Source organism: Cydia fagiglandana, chromosome Z, assembly GCF_963556715.1.
Source record: "Cydia fagiglandana chromosome Z, ilCydFagi1.1, whole genome shotgun sequence".
NCBI classification, from domain to species: domain Eukaryota; kingdom Metazoa; phylum Arthropoda; class Insecta; order Lepidoptera; family Tortricidae; genus Cydia; species Cydia fagiglandana.
In genome coordinates this window covers 10,886,926-10,905,587 of record NC_085959.1, presented here as the reverse complement: position 1 = coordinate 10,905,587, position 18,662 = coordinate 10,886,926, and positions in this window count along the sequence as shown.

The following is an 18,662-nucleotide window of genomic DNA, read 5'->3' as shown; positions in this document are numbered from 1 at the left end:
ATATTGTTTTCCTTTTCATAAACCGCAAATTGCAAGATAATAAACTGATCAGTTAGCTATAACTAAATCAACGCTCCGTACAAATTAGCTTGACAATGTGTAATACTTACTCATTTCGATAATAGTCTGATCCTCTATTGTGTTAGTATTAGATAGTCACTGTTGTAGATGGCATTAAAACTACAGTATATAAGTTATTATGTAATGTGACCCGAATAAATGTTGTTGAGATATGAATATTTGAGGTGCATTATCAAATCAATACTTGTTTATTGATTACTTGAAAAATTATATAAAGATACAGTGAACAAATTAAATGAACATTTTATTTCTGCGTGTTTCACCCTATTACACAAGTTTAAGGGGCGTGTGTAAGTACCATCGCCCACACTGTTAACTGTACATCGGTGGACCTTATGCCTTTTGTAATACCAAAGACATATATAACTTCGTATAAGATGAATAAAGTCTAAGAAAAAAACGTGCTCCGGGAATCAAGAAAAAGTCATTCTCGGATAGATGGCGCACACACCTTTCGCATATCCTCGGCTAGATGGCGTGACGACACCGTTTCATATTTAACAATTTTAACACATACATATCAGGGAATGAACATGGGTAAAAATGATACAAAAATAATAAAATCATTTATCCATATATACACATTTTTTTGATACCTGATTACGTGTTTATTTTGAGTTTTAGTCGTGTGTCGATAGATGGCAGTAATTTTACGGTGTCTACAAAATTTACTCTGACAGGACCCCTCTATACTATCTATTCTCTTTGGTAATACTAATAAGGTATGATGTACAGTTAGAAGCCAAAAGTAAGTACCTATACGGTTAGGAGAGTTGCTGTTTGTAGGTACGTCTCTTTTACACAAGAATTGCTTACCTTATACGCGGTCACCACACTTTGGAGCTCCTTTTTCTACTAATGTATTTCTTATTATTTAATTATATGTTACTGTGTAGATATTCAATGCCGCGTAATGCAATTCGCTACGTGCACGACTGTCACCCAACATAGCATCCGCAAATATAAAACTACTTCAAAACTCAAAAACTACTGAACAGATTTTCACTCGATTTTCATCTATCAATAGTGATTATCGACGAAGGTTTAGGTACATAACTTGTTAAGATTTTGTTTAAAATAGTTGAAATATAACGATGTTGTCGGAAAAAATCCGTTTAAGCTATAACAACACAATGTATGGTGCGGTTGTATCTCTTCCATGGATCTACATAAGTCCGCTATGGTGTATGTCCAGATCTTTTGAGGATAACTTATACCTATTCTTAACTTCTAGAAAAATATCACATAATATGTGGCATTTGCAAAGCTATTTACACGAATACGGCATCAATAATTATCAAATTAAATACGTTAGTTATATTAAGCATTACATACAGTATGCTGTTAAGCAATAATGTGTTAACCCACATTCATTTTTCAATAAGATGTCAACTCAAAAACTTGACGTTTAAAGTTGACATTCCATTGCAAAATGCATGTGGGATGACTCATTTTTGCTAAACACCATCCAGATTACAATGGTCGCTTACACCATAAAATTTAAATTAATAATTCAGGAGTAGGTAATCGTAAATTAAAGTTCCATTTGGAGCCATATAACTTGTATTTCTTCGTTAGTTCCAATTTTCACCACCGCATGCGCTGCAATATATCGCTTTACTTAACCTCACCAAAGAGAATAGATAGTATAGAGGGCTATTGCCAAAGTAAATTTTGTATTCACGGTACATTTACTGCCATCTATCGACACACGATTAAAACTTAAAATAAAATTGAAAATGTATAAATTAATCAAAATATGCATAGGTACGTATAAATGATTTTTCATTTTTATTGTTCCATACTGACCCATATTCTTTCACTGATATGTGTTAAAATTGTTAAATATCACACGGTGTCGTCAACGCCATCTAGCCGAGAATAGGCCAAAGGTATGGCGCCATCTATTCGAGAATGACTTTTTCTTGATTTCCGAGGCACGTTTTTTTCTTAGACTTTATTTATCTTATACGGAGTTAGAGTCTGTGCGGAAAGAGAAGAGTTGTGGAATGTAAGTATTGGGCCCCATACATTCCACGACTCTTCTCTTTCCGCACAGACTCTATATATATATCTGACCCCACCATGCACTTATTCGCACGTAGCCAATAGTAGCAAATACATATATTGTATATCAATTGCGCTAATCGGTTCTAACAAGATGCAAAAACCGGGCAAGTGCGAGTCGGACTCGCGCACGAAGGGTTCCGCCGCGTACCATAATGCAAAAAAAAACGGAAAAAAATGCAAATAAAAACGGTCACCCATCCAAGTACTGACCATCGCCCGACGTTGCTTAACTTTGGTCAAAAATCACGTTTGTTGTATGGGAGCCCCACTTAAATCTTTATTTTATTCTATTTTTAGTATTTGTTGTTATAGCGGCAACAGAAATATATCATCTGTGAAAATTTCAACTGTCTAGCTAGCACGGTTCGTGAGATACAGCCTGGTGACAGACAGACGGACGGACGGACGGACGGACAGCGAAGTCTTAGTAATAGGGTCCCGTTTTACCCTTTGGGTACGGAACCCTAAAAACAAACATATCTTCTACTAGTTCTACAGAACTTCTACTTAGTTAAATACTTTCAGTAGCGATTTAGTGCTTCGATCGCCATTGTGTCGAAGTGGACGCGCAAAATAAATGCACAATCACCAAGAAATAAATCTAGGTCAGAGGTCGCTAATACCTATGCGGTGGCACATGCGGTCAAATTGCGGTCCTGAAGGAAATACGGGAAAACCTACAGGAAAATTTGCAGGTGATTTAACAACTATGGAATTAATTATTTGTTATTGTTTGAAGTACTTACCTATGGGAGATGTTAAATTACGTCATCCTGCAACCTAACCTAAATAATATAAATGTAGGGTAGGTACGGACCTACTTAGTCTCTTGTGTTGTGTGTCCCTAGCGGGATTAATTCAATAAAAAAATGTTTTCGTTTGAATTAACATATATGTAACATTTTTGACATCGCGGGTGTTAAACTAGCTCCAAGGGGAAAATCAATGCTCGCGCCTCATACTCATAATATATTGACTAGGTAGTACAAATGAGTTTAAACCACTTTGCGGTCCTTCTTTCGAAACGTATCATTTCACCCGCCTTTTAGAGATACAATGAACTACATGAGAGATGATTATTTTGGATGAGATCGTCTCCGAATACAAGAAAAATAAATAAAAGTTAATAATAATAAAATATAAACATCTTTATGGGCACTCTGTCAAATTATCGTTAAGCTAATTTTATCGCGGGGTAACTTGCATCTATAATGGAACTATTAGGAGACTCCGTATACAGCTGCATGGGACATTTGGCGAATCTATGTTTGGTCGCGCCCTTGTTTGTACGTGTGTGGCCTCACGGCTCTGTCGATTTAACAGGTGCCTCGGTATTACTTATCTTTTTGTAACTACTGATAAACGAAAAATATTTGTATTCACAGAGGAAAAATCATCCAGGTATTTTTTCAATGGGTCTTGATTATATTTCTATCAAATTAAGGATCAAACGTTTTTGCAGACCAACAAAGTTAGTATACTTAATAGGAAAACCGAAATCAAAGCAAACGAAAAGTTAAACAGTCAAAATAGGTTAGTTAAATCCTTGTCTGATCTGTATTATAAATAAATGTTCGAATGTCAAACAATAAATTAAAATACGAACAATTATTGGTCTGCTCCCGAGGCCCTAGCTAAGATTTTAATCGTTGACAGTAAACATCAATCCATGAACCTATCTCCAAATATTTCTATGGCTTGCACCAAACGCCAGAAACCTTGGCGCCTTCCTGCATCTGATTGCAGCGCGTCACCATCACAGTAACTGCCAGTTTCAGCCTCCGCCATTTTTCATGATCAACTCAACTGAGTTTACACGGATTAACCGTCATTTATAATCTTACCAACATTCGCACACCCTGACACGACTTCCGCCGTACTTAATGGAGGACTGCTAGTTATCCGCCATTGTGTTCGGTATTAATTTAGGACGATTATACAATAATGATGCGATATGTTCCCACGTATGTACATCACCGTTTTGATGTGCTCGTTTGTAGGTATACGGGTATTATTTGTGTGAATGAAGGCACGTGTTAGTCACGTTTAGGATCATGAATGTCGGGCACGCCACCTCTGACGCTGGCAGCGGAGAGCGGAAACAAGTAGCCTTTATAGTTTTACAACTACTTATTTCCTCTTCGTATGTATGTCCTGAATAGCTTTAGTTCGAGATTCATGAAGACATAGATAACGCATGTACCGCGATGTAAAAAATAAAAATAACACGGCCAATTTTCCGCGTCTTTATTGATTTATTAAACTTTTTCCCATATTTTAAAGGTTAATACGAAGTGTGGTGCACGGGGGTAAGTGCGGCACTGTATTGATCAAAACGAGGCAAAAAATTATGTTCGAAATAGTTTTCAATTAAAGCTTTTTTTTTCATATTTTTGGACACGCCCGGGTTCAGAGGTTAATTATTTCAAGAACTTGAGGTTTCGACACGCGAAGTAGATACTTGAATGTAGTCTATTATGTATATTTCTGTGCTTTTAGGGTTACAATAGGTAGCCTGCATGATTATGTCTGTCGCGTTTATGCCCAGTCATAAAACATCCTTGTTATCAGGCATGTATGCTCGAGAGTGACATCTTGACAATACCAATCTTCAGGAGGTGGCGTGAATGTTCATGTGGGTGTTCACACATCTTTATGTGCAACTTGCGGAAAGTTTCCAAAAAGTACGAAAAGTTTTCAGAAATTTTATGAAGTTTGACAGAAAGTGAAAAAACTTTCATTTTGCAACTGGATTATTTTAATCCACATATAATTAGGATGTTTCCGAATATTTTTCATGTGGTAAATTCGCAATTTAAGCAACTTTCGGCTGGCACATCAGTACATGTAAATAAGTTTTTGCTGAGGACCTACATAATTTAGCAAAGCAATAAAAAAAATAAAGTAAAATTGATACTACTTCCAACTGATACTAATATTGTCTAAGTTCGGAGCTGTACATAATGCAGCTATCCGAACGTAACCTTTAACATCCATAATTAACAATTGAATTTTTCAATTTCTGTTAGAGTATATTAAACGTCAAACTTCTATGAAATTATGGCGTATTATAGGTTTCGATTTTGATAGGTCTCGACGGCGCCGTTGAATTACGCCATTTAGCTACCTCGCCTCCCTAACTATTAAACACTTGCACTGCGTGTGCTCAAAATAATTGCAGACTTTTCTTGGTCCAACTCTACGACTGTTTGAATGAGTGGTGAAGCAGTAAAAGTAGGTAAAGCTGTAACTTAACTGGCGTTAAAATTTGACATTTTCTGGGACAGTGCCCACCCATATAACCATTCCAGTCGCAGAATCATCAAAGTGGTAACTAAATGTCAGATGTGTCGTAACAGAGTCCACACAATGTGTCTAGAATTGTTTCGAAACAAAGTGTCGTCGCCGTGTGTACACTTTTCCGTAACAAGGTGTCGACACATTTGTGTGCACTTTGCGTGCGGTTTGCGACTAAATCTGACAGCAAATTTGTGACAGCAAATGTCAATATAAAATACCTCTTGAAAACCAAGGTTTGTCAAACTACTATTAGTGTCTCGTGTGCTCGTAAGTAATTCTAGTAAGTCATCATGGGCGATGCAAATGATAATAATCGACCAAAACCATATAAACACCCAACACCCGTCAACCTTTTACAGAAAAGTTTTTAAAGAAATGCAATAAGCTACTTAGGTCAGCCAACGAATGCTCAAAAAAGTTGTAGAGGGAAATGCTCGGAACACAATTTTTGACTCTGTAACTTGGTTTGGACAAGTTAGGAGGTGAACATATCAAAAGTCCCCGGCCGTAGCCCTTGAGCGGGGGGAAAAGAGGGGGCTTTGAATGTCCCATTTTCCGGTTTTTCGATTATATCTCGGAAACTATGCATCTTAGCGACATGGCCACTTATACAAAATGAAAGTTAATTTAATTTGTTACAAGTTTATTCCGTCAATTTTTTCGATATGTTGAATAGTTTTTGAGATATCCGCTCTTGAAAGTTTATTTAGGGCTCTCAATTTTATCTTGATATATCTACATCAGTGAAGGTGCTAGGCCGTGTATGGTATCGTTTTCGTATAAATCTGGGTTGCTGAATCCATTTAAGGTATCACATTGAAACCATTCCACAAAATTAAAGAAATCTTTTTAGGGTTCCGTACCTCAAAAGCAAAAAACGGAATCTTTATAGGATCACTCGTGCGTCTGTATGTCTGTCTGTCTGAATACACAAAATAGTTCTTTACCTATAGATGACAGGAAAACCTATTAGAAATGTGCAGTCAAGCGCGAGTCGGACTTAATGTACGGAACCCTTAATACGCGAGTCCGACTCGCACTTGGTCGGTTTTTTTTTAAACTCCTCTTGACGCTTAACCGCTGAACCGATTTCGTTGAAATTTGGTATAGAAATAGTTTGCGTCCCGGAACAGGACATAGGATAGATCTTATAACCAAAATCATCTTTTGAAGGTGTGAAAAGTGGCGTGGAAATTTGTACGGGAAATCAATAACCGCTGAACCGATTTATATTAAATTTGGGATGGTCTACATCTTTGATTTAGTTAAAAATGATAAAAAAAACATGACTTCAAACCTAAACTTAAACAGTATTAACTTCAAGAAGTCAATTCTGAATTCCTCCCTACACCTCATTTCACACCTTTGAAGGATGATTTTTGAGATAACTTATTATGTCCTGTCTCGGGACTCAAAATATATGTGTACTAAATTTAAATTAAAACTGTTCAGCAGTTTAAGCGTGAAGAGGAGTTTAAAAGAAAGTAAGTTTATATGTGACGTCCCACGGGTAAAGGTACCTTATGGCGGTTGGCGCTTACGCTATTATTAACGCCGCTCCAATGTTATTGCGGCGCTATGCGACGTAAGCGCCAGCCGCCATAAGGTACCTTTGTCGTGGAACGTCACATATGTTTTTACTTTGGAATGGTGTCAATGTAATACCATAACTAAATTTGGTACTGCGAATTTATACGAAAACGATACCAAACATGGCCTCGTAGCTTTACTGTTGTAGAAGTCAAAATAAAATTGAGAGCCCTAAATTCTTATTACTTGACCAAACTTGTGTAGAAGGAAAAGGAAAAATAAAAGTCTTCGGCAGGAATACAAGACACAAATATATTTTTTTTTTGCGTTACTATTTCAATCATCAAATATAAACATACCTTGATTATATTATTCTAGTGAGATCCTCACAGATAAACAAAAACATTTACTTAAAAAATTACAAGGTCGAAATGTCACGGAACTTGTGAGAGTAATACGTGAAAAATAAAAACTTTTATGACAAAAAAATCTGGACACAATTTAAGAAGCATCCTATTGCGTCGAGGAATCATCTGTATTTTTGCTTGTTTCATTACCTCCTCGCTTCTTTTTTTGTCCTTTGTATTCTGTAGCAATTTGTTAGATCTGAAAATAAAGATAACTTGCGTCGTCACGGATGTCGATTTATAGGTTTTAGGGAGTGCAGAATTCGAAGACGATGATCATTTTATAATCCAAGATGGCCGCTACGTATTTTGTCATAAAAGTCGTCATGAATATCGTTTTATAGGTTTTAGGAAGTGCCGATTTCGAAAATGATGACCAGTTTGGAATCCAAGATGTGTGCCGTGCACTTTGTCATAAAAGTCGTCATGGATATCGTTTTATAGGTTTTAGGGAGTGCAGAATTCGAAAATGATGACCATTTTGGATTCCAAGATGTCTGCCGTGCACTTTGTCATATAAGCCGTCATAGATGTTGATTTATAGGTGTTAGGAAGAGCAGATTTCGAAAATGATGACCATGACCAACAAAACGACATCCATGTCGACTGTTAACATAGTGCATGGCCGCCATCTTGGATTCCAAAATAGTTATTATTTTCGAAATCTGCGCTCCCTAAAACCTATAAAACGACAGCCATGACAACTTTTATGACATAGTGCGTGGCCGCCATTTTGGATTCCAAAATGGTCATCGTTTTCGAAATCTGCGCCCCCTAAAACCTATAAAACGACACCCATGATGACTTTTATGACATAGTGCATGGCCACCATTTTGGAATCCAAAATGGTCATCATTTTCTAAATCTGCGCCCCCCAAAACCTATAAAACGACACCCATGACGACTTTCATGACATAGTGCATGGCCGCCATTCTGGATTCCAAAATGGTCATCATTTTCGAAAGCGGGGCCCCCTAAAACCTATAAAACGACATCCATGACGACTTTTATGACATAGTGCATGGCCGCCATTTTGGAATCGAAAATGGTTATCGTTTTCGAAATCTGCGCCCCCCAAAACCTATAAAACGACACCCATGACGACTTTTATGACATAGTGCATGGCCGCCATTCTGGATTCCAAAATGGTCATCATTTTCGAAAGCGGGGCCCCCTAAAACCTATAAAACGATATCCATGACGACTTTTATGACATAGTGCATGGCCGCCATCTTGGAATCCAAAATGATCATCATTTTCTAAATCTGCGCCCCCCAAAACCTATAAAACGACACCCATGACGACTTTTATTACATAGTGCATGGCCGCCATTTTGGATTTCAAAATGGTCATCATTTTCTAAATCGGGGCCCCCTAAAACCTATAAAACGACACCCATGACGACTTTTATGACATAGTGCATGGCCGCCATCTTGGAATCCAAAATGGTCATCATATTTGAAATCTGCGCCTCCTAAAAACTATAAAACGACACCCCTGACGACTTTTATGGCATAGTGCATGGCCGCCATTTTGGATTCCAAAATGGTCATCATTTTCAAAATTGGGGCCCCCTAAAACCTATAAATCGACACCCATCTCGACTTTTATGACAAAGTGTTTGGCTACCATCTGCATGCAAGACATTTCTATTATTTTTACGTACAAAAATGGCCCCCTGTCAACTTCCAACCGAGATTTAATCGATAATTTATTCGATTAATGTTCAGATTAATTCAATTTCAATCTATGTTAGGTCGACTAAACTAATCGTGATTAAAATTTGAGGATTAACTTTTTTTATTCCATTAATTAGTCGAATAAACAGTTAATCTATTAAGTCCCATCTCTGACCACGTCATTTTTACACTTTGAGAATATCTGAAAACAAATGAACACAAGGAGCCATTTTGCAAATCCAGTAACTTTTTTATTACTTTTGACAGCGCGTGTCATGTGTCTACACAGAGTCGACACAAAGTCGAAACATTTGCGACTACTTTGTGACTGCAATATTTCTCAGCCTTAAACCATATTTATACATCATAATTAACAAGTTTCGTAGTATGTAAAGCGTTATTTCTGTTATTTAAGTATAGTATACGCATCGAAGTACTAAAAATGCATCAAATAATATATTTATGAACACAAGCACTGAGAAGTAAACAATTTCATTTCCGGCTAAACTAAAACAATGTGGTGGCGCGTTGATTATATTACACTTAGTTTATCAAATCACTCGAGCAGTTTAATTCCCCATAATAATTTAAGTCCTATTGTAATATAAATGCAAACAATATATAATTACGTCTTGTAATCCGTTTTAGAGATGGCGTATTAATGTCACTTATTTTTATTTAACTATTTTTCCATCTGACAGTTTCCATTTGACAGGAACAAAATGAACGAATGAACGAATGATTTTGGCATAAAGTAGTCGCAAACCCGAAACAATGTGTGCACACGGCGACCACACTTTATGTCACTTTGTGTCATGTGTCGACCCTTCCCCATTTCTGGTAACTGTGTCGACACGGCGACGACTCTGCGACTGGAATTGTGACCGAAACAGACGGTGTCGACACAAGATGTGTCTACACCGCGTCGTAACGGCGACTGGAAATGGTTGTATGGGCATACAAATTATTATGGGGAATTAAACTGCTCGAGTGATTTGATAAACTAAGTGTAATATAATCAACGCGCCACCACATTGTTTTAGTTTAGCCGGAAATGAAATTGTTTACTTCTCAGTGCTTGTGTTCATAAATATATTATTTGATGCATTTTTAGTACTTCGATGCGTATACTATACTTAAATAACAGAAATAACGCTTTACATACTACGAAACTTGTTAATTATGATGTATAAATATGGTTTAAGGCTGAGAAATATTGCAGTCACAAAGTAGTCGCAAATGTTTCGACTTTGTGTCGACTCTGTGTAGACACATGACACGCGCTGTCAAAAGTAATAAAAAAGTTACTGGATTTGCAAAATGGCTCCTTGTGTTCATTTGTTTTCAGATATTCTCAAAGTGTAAAAATGACGTGGTCAGAGATGGGACTTAATAGATTAACTGTTTATTCGACTAATTAATGGAATAAAAAAAGTTAATCCTCAAATTTTAATCACGATTAGTTTAGTCGACCTAACATAGATTGAAATTGAATTAATCTGAACATTAATCGAATAAATTATCGATTAAATCTCGGTTGGAAGTTGACAGGGGGCCATTTTTGTACGTAAAAATAATAGAAATGTCTTGCATGCAGATGGTAGCCAAACACTTTGTCATAAAAGTCGAGATGGGTGTCGATTTATAGGTTTTAGGGGGCCCCAATTTTGAAAATGATGACCATTTTGGAATCCAAAATGGCGGCCATGCACTATGCCATAAAAGTCGTCAGGGGTGTCGTTTTATAGGTTTTAGGAGGCGCAGATTTCAAATATGATGACCATTTTGGATTCCAAGATGGCGGCCATGCACTATGTCATAAAAGTCGTCATGGGTGTCGTTTTATAGGTTTTAGGGGGCCCCGATTTAGAAAATGATGACCATTTTGAAATCCAAAATGGCGGCCATGCACTATGTAATAAAAGTCGTCATGGGTGTCGTTTTATAGGTTTTGGGGGGCGCAGATTTAGAAAATGATGATCATTTTGGATTCCAAGATGGCGGCCATGCACTATGTCATAAAAGTCGTCATGGATATCGTTTTATAGGTTTTAGGGGGCCCCGCTTTCGAAAATGATGACCATTTTGGAATCCAGAATGGCGGCCATGCACTATGTCATAAAAGTCGTCATGGGTGTCGTTTTATAGGTTTTGGGGGGCGCAGATTTCGAAAACGATAACCATTTTCGATTCCAAAATGGCGGCCATGCACTATGTCATAAAAGTCGTCATGGATGTCGTTTTATAGGTTTTAGGGGGCCCCGCTTTCGAAAATGATGACCATTTTGGAATCCAGAATGGCGGCCATGCACTATGTCATGAAAGTCGTCATGGGTGTCGTTTTATAGGTTTTGGGGGGCGCAGATTTAGAAAATGATGACCATTTTGGATTCCAAAATGGTGGCCATGCACTATGTCATAAAAGTCATCATGGGTGTCGTTTTATAGGTTTTAGGGGGCGCAGATTTCGAAAACGATGACCATTTTGGAATCCAAAATGGCGGCCACGCACTATGTCATAAAAGTTGTCATGGCTGTCGTTTTATAGGTTTTAGGGAGCGCAGATTTCGAAAATAATAACTATTTTGGAATCCAAGATGGCGGCCATGCACTATGTTAACAGTCGACATGGATGTCGTTTTGTTGGTCATGGTCATCATTTTCGAAATCTGCTCTTCCTAACACCTATAAATCAACATCTATGACGGCTTATATGACAAAGTGCACGGCAGACATCTTGGAATCCAAAATGGTCATCATTTTCGAATTCTGCACTCCCTAAAACCTATAAAACGATATCCATGACGACTTTTATGACAAAGTGCACGGCACACATCTTGGATTCCAAACTGGTCATCATTTTCGAAATCGGCACTTCCTAAAACCTATAAAACGATATTCATGACGACTTTTATGACAAAATACGTAGCGGCCATCTTGGATTATAAAATGATCATCGTCTTCGAATTCTGCACTCCCTAAAACCTATAAATCGACATCCGTGACGACGCAAGTTATCTTTATTTTCAGATCTAACAAATTGCTACAGAATACAAAGGACAAAAAAAGAAGCGAGGAGGTAATGAAACAAGCAAAAATACAGATGATTCCTCGACGCAATAGGATGCTTCTTAAATTGTGTCCAGATTTTTTTGTCATAAAAGTTTTTATTTTTCACGTATTACTCTCACAAGTTCCGTGACATTTCGACCTTGTAATTTTTTAAGTAAATGTTTTTGTTTATCTGTGAGGATCTCACTAGAATAATATAATCAAGGTATGTTTATATTTGATGATTGAAATAGTAACGCAAAAAAAAAATATATTTGTGTCTTGTATTCCTGCCGAAGACTTTTATTTTTCCTTTTCCTTCTACACAAGTTTGGTCAAGTAATAAGAATTTAGGGCTCTCAATTTTATTTTGACTTCTACAACAGTAAAGCTACGAGGCCATGTTTGGTATCGTTTTCGTATAAATTCGCAGTACCAAATTTAGTTATGGTATTACATTGACACCATTCCAAAGTAAAAACATATGTGACGTTCCACGACAAAGGTACCTTATGGCGGCTGGCGCTTACGTCGCATAGCGCCGCAATAACATTGGAGCGGCGTTAATAATAGCGTAAGCGCCAACCGCCATAAGGTACCTTTACCCGTGGGACGTCACATATAAACTTACTTTCTTTTAAACTCCTCTTCACGCTTAAACTGCTGAACAGTTTTAATTTAAATTTAGTACACATATATTTTGAGTCCCGAGACAGGACATAATAAGTTATCTCAAAAATCATCCTTCAAAGGTGTGAAATGAGGTGTAGGGAGGAATTCAGAATTGACTTCTTGAAGTTAATACTGTTTAAGTTTAGGTTTGAAGTCATGTTTTTTTTATCATTTTTAACTAAATCAAAGATGTAGACCATCCCAAATTTAATATAAATCGGTTCAGCGGTTATTGATTTCCCGTACAAATTTCCACGCCACTTTTCACACCTTCAAAAGATGATTTTGGTTATAAGATCTATCCTATGTCCTGTTCCGGGACGCAAACTATTTCTATACCAAATTTCAACGAAATCGGTTCAGCGGTTAAGCGTCAAGAGGAGTTTAAAAAAAAACCGACCAAGTGCGAGTCGGACTCGCGTATTAAGGGTTCCGTACATTAAGTCCGACTCGCGCTTGACTGCACATTTCTAATAGGTTTTCCTGTCATCTATAGGTAAAGAACTATTTTGTGTATTCAGACAGACAGACATACAGACGCACGAGTGATCCTATAAAGATTCCGTTTTTTGCTTTTGAGGTACGGAACCCTAAAAAGATTTCTTTAATTTTGTGGAATGGTTTCAATGTGATACCTTAAATGGATTCAGCAACCCAGATTTATACGAAAACGATACCATACACGGCCTAGCACCTTCACTGATGTAGATATATCAAGATAAAATTGAGAGCCCTAAATAAACTTTCAAGAGCGGATATCTCAAAAACTATTCAACATATCGAAAAAATTGACGGAATAAACTTGTAACAAATTAAATTAACTTTCATTTTGTATAAGTGGCCATGTCGCTAAGATGCATAGTTTCCGAGATATAATCGAAAAACCGGAAAATGGGACATTCAAAGCCCCCTCTTTTCCCCCCGCTCAAGGGCTACGGCCGGGGACTTTTGATATGTTCACCTCCTAACTTGTCCAAACCAAGTTACAGAGTCAAAAATTGTGTTCCGAGCATTTCCCTCTACAACTTTTTTGAGCATTCGTTGGCTGACCTAAGTAGCTTATTGCATTTCTTTAAAAACTTTTCTGTAAAAGGTTGACGGGTGTTGGGTGTTTATATGGTTTTGGTCGATTATTATCATTTGCATCGCCCATGATGACTTACTAGAATTACTTACGAGCACACGAGACACTAATAGTAGTTTGACAAACCTTGGTTTTCAAGAGGTATTTTATATTGACATTTGCTGTCACAAATTTGCTGTCAGATTTAGTCGCAAACCGCACGCAAAGTGCACACAAATGTGTCGACACCTTGTTACGGAAAAGTGTACACACGGCGACGACACTTTGTTTCGAAACAATTCTAGACACATTGTGTGGACTCTGTTACGACACATCTGACATTTAGTTACCACTTTGATGATTCTGCGACTGGAATGGTTATATGGGTGATGAACACTTGGACGTCTACTTTATTATAATACTAATATTAAGATTCATATACCTATAGCCGCTCCCACACAATGGAAGTTAATACGCTCTCATTTTTAAACGATATGCTTAAACTAGCTGTTGCCCGCAACTTCGTCCGCGTGGAATCTTATCTTCAACATTTTACATCTTTAGTGCCTATAATTTTCATATGCAAGTTGTATGAAGTTTTAAGTCAAGTGGATTTTGATGTTGGTTGCTGAAATTACTTTTTTTGTATTCTCATAATAGGTACCTATGCCCTTAATATACAAAGATTCAAGTTCGGCACTCACAAAATATCTGATCTCCATACAAATTTTCAAACCCTTTCTCACCACCTTGGGGGATAATTAAAAAAAATGCTTGAATTAGTTTTCATGTTTTTTAATTTAATACCTTTTTTTGCAAAAAGTTCAAGTTCCTTATAGCTTAAAATAAAATGAAACCCCAAGACGAACTTTCATCCCCTTTTTAACCCGCTTAGGGGTTGAAATTCCAAAAACGTTGCAATTACTTTTTTTTGTAATCGGCTATTATGCCTTTCTAAGAAGTTTCAAAACCATTTGTAATGGATCCAAACTTTCAACCCCTTTTTAACCATGTTAGGGGATGAAATTTACAAAACGCTAAAATTACTTTTCCTGTCTTCTAATAATATCCCTAAATACAAAGATTCAAGTCCCACACTCGAAAAAATGTTTGATATCCATACATACTTTCAACCCCTTTTTCACCACCTTAGGGGATGAATTTTCAAAAACGCTGAAATTAGTTTTCTTGTATTTTAATAATATATTTTTAACGAAGTTTCAAATTCCTAGCTGAAAAGAAAACTTTAACGGGGATGAATTTTCTAAAACGCTGAAATTAGTTTTCTTGTATTTGAATTTGATTCTTTTTTACAAAGATTCAAGTTCCTAGCTTAAAATAAAATTTGCACCCGAAGACGAACTTTCATCCCCTTTTTAACCTCCTTAGGGGTTGAATTTCCAAAAACGTTGCAATCACTTTTTTTTGTGATCGGCTATTATGCCTTTCTACGAAGTTTCAAAGCATTTGTAATGGATTAAAATTTTCAACCCCTTTTTAACCCTGTTAGGGGATGAATTTTACAAAACGCTGAAATTACTTTTCCTGTCTTCTAATAATATCCCTAAATACAAAGATTCAAGTCCACCACTTGAAATTTTTTTTGATATCCATACAAACTTTCAACCCCTTTTTCACCACCTTAGGGGATGAATTTTCAAAAACGCTCAAATTAGTTTACTTGTATTTTAATAATATATCTTTTTACGAAGTTTCAAATCCCTAGCTTAAAAGAAAACTTTAACCCCATACGAACTTTCATCCCCTTTTTAACCCCCTTAGGGGTTGAATTTCTCAAAATCGCTTCTTATCTCTTGTACACTTTATAAATGCAATCTGGTGTGCAAATTTCAGCTTTCTGGCTTTTGTAGTTTCGGCTCTGCGTTGATGAATCAGTCAGTCAGTCAGTCAGTCAGTCAGTCAGGACACTTGCATTTATATATATAGAGAAGATTACTGGAAACTTGTCATGCACATTTACCTAACATATAGGTATCAATGTCTGGTACTAGTTTTCGTTACTAGGAAAATAGAGCAAATACACGTTTTGTATGTAGATAAAACTATTACGGTTTGGATTACTAATTTGAATTAGTACAATACGATACAAGTAAGAAAAGTAGGAAATTCGAAACGAGTGGCAATAAATTGAAACACGACTGAAGGGAGTTGCTAATTACCTTTTCGCACGTGTACCTATTGTACAATGTTTTACTGTAGATACATATATGGCCGTTTAAATTTTTGACATAGGCACGTATTGTCCTTAATCCCGCCCAAGGTAGGGTATTTTTATGAAGACGGGATATTACCTAACTTTCAGTTATACGAGTATGTGTCAGATAAAAATGAGTCATATAGACCGAAGTCAAAAATGTACTGGAAGCGTCGTTTTACATATGTAATATGTTCCGTCCCTGTATACATATAACATCCCTTTCGTTGGTAGGTAGGTACTTAGTACTCTTGAACGACATAGTATCTGAGTTAGTGCCATTACGTATTATATCTCAGGACTCGCCTTACGGGCAATAAGAATGGGGCCAGTACAGCAGCGGTATGACAACGCTACAACGCGATTGGTTGATGAGTTCGCAACACGCGCGCGATTGGTTGATGAGTTCGCATGACGCGCGCGATTTGTAGCAACTAGTTGCGTTAGACTGCACGATTGGCTCGAATTCGTGAGTGACACCGCTGAACTAGTACTATTTTTAGTGCCCATAAGGCCAATCTTGAGATATACGTCTATGGTTAGTGACATTTAGGTATACAAGCATTCTCAAATATCAAAGTAATTTTAAAAACTACTTAATCCATTGCCGGAGTATTTTAAGTACCGTTTCGAGTTCAGTGCCCGTCCATAAAACCAGCGTTCGATACAGTGTAAGTCAGGTATCCTGGTAATGACATTCGGTTTGTTGCTCCTACAAGGGTACCTACTTACTCCTTTTTTCAATCGAACATCGGAAATCACAATATTTACATCGTCCATATAATACGGACTTTAAGAAAATAACGCAATTTATTTACGGCAACTTCGCTGGACGCATTGAATTCTTAATGTCTTGGGATGTGTCCCTCACGCCCTGGTCAAATAAAAGAGATGCAACAGAAGAATTATAAGATCCCAGGGGAACAATATTTAAATTTTTATCGCTCGATTTCGTGTATTTCGTTGAATAATATCTCCAGTACCCGACATTTAAATAGTACTAATAGAATTGAAATCGAGTGGTCAATACCACTCGATTCACAATTTCTATCGCTCGTATTTCAAAAATAAGCATTTCGCCGATTTTCGAGTGACGAAATCGAACGCTCGATTTCGTCGAAATTCAAAAATCGGCCTCCTGGTTCTATTTTTTGTAGGTACAGTCAGCTGCAGAGAGAGTTCGGGGATCACACTATAGAAATTTGTTTGGAGGGGGTTGGGAGGGGGGGGGGGTCACTTCTCTATAATTGTTTTATGAAAATGTACCTACTGCTTGATACTTACACGAGTAAGAATTAAATTACTATGTTCGATATCGTAACGGCGTCTAGCCAAGGTGACGATCGCTTGCGCTTCGACATCGAATCGCTTTGTCTGTCTATCACTCTTCCATATTAGTGTGATAGTGGCAGTTTCGTTTCGTTCGCTACGTAGCGTTAGCGATTGGCATGTTGTCTACGGGACCAGTTTTTCTTTAAACTAAGGGTTAATAATAAGAAACTAATTAATATTTCCTTCTCAGTATCATAGCTAATACCAGCGTTAAGCCTTTCCTGCTTTAAGCTTTTGTCGTTAATTATACAATGAAGAGCAACGGAATATGGTCACGTTGCATTGAGGTAGAAACTAGCCCATTTAATTTATTTTTCCGTGTACAACCGCGTAGACCCGCTCATGGGGCCTAAGTACCCAAGATGAAAATCGTTGATAGAAAACACCAATTGAAACTTAACGCTTCCTCCTGTTAAGTAATGTAGGTAGGTACTTATAGAAATAGCCATGTAAACATTACTTTTCACCACACCAACTGGTAAAGGCTCTTCAAAAACTTGCTGGTTGAAAAACGGATAGCAAAGTTGCATTTTATTCACATGTGAGGCAAAGTCATCAAATGCAAATTTTTAGTGGTTTTCTTATGTTTGCTGGTAGACTGACTTTTAAATGATGATTTTGAATGATAAATATTTAATAACATTAATTTTGATTTGATTTGGTTTGATGTGGGTTTGATTTTGTTCGATATATTACAATTAATATTTTTTTCGGGTTGGTGTGGTGAAAATATTGTGTTTCACTCAGTTATTTAGTGTTGTGAGCACTTTTCTCTGCGTATGTAAGTAATATGTATTAGCAAAATTATTAAAAAAGATTCACTGTTACCTTTGATCCACTGCACCCCACTCTCCCCTACTAAAATAAAATAAAGATTATAGATAGATTGAAATAAACTAGGTTGTTAAAATTGCCTTCCAATTGTTAAGAAAATCTGGTTTACATATCGTCGGTGCGAATAAAAAAATCGACATGTATTTTTAAGCTACTTTTCAGGAGACAAAAATAACTGTTATATACTCGCAGTGTTATTTTTAACAGTATTTTCCGGCTTTTATCTTAATAGCACTCCCCGGGCAGTTTGGTTCATAAAAGCGTGCAGTTTTACGATTGTAACAAAGTCTCTAAGAAATATAAATAAGTGACTAGGATTTTCTCAAGAAAAGGGTAATTGGAACGTGATGGTGGACGGTGGCACGGGCGGGCACAATGTTACCCTGGTAGTCATATTGTGTTTAGTAGGAAGATCGGCGAAGGCTTTT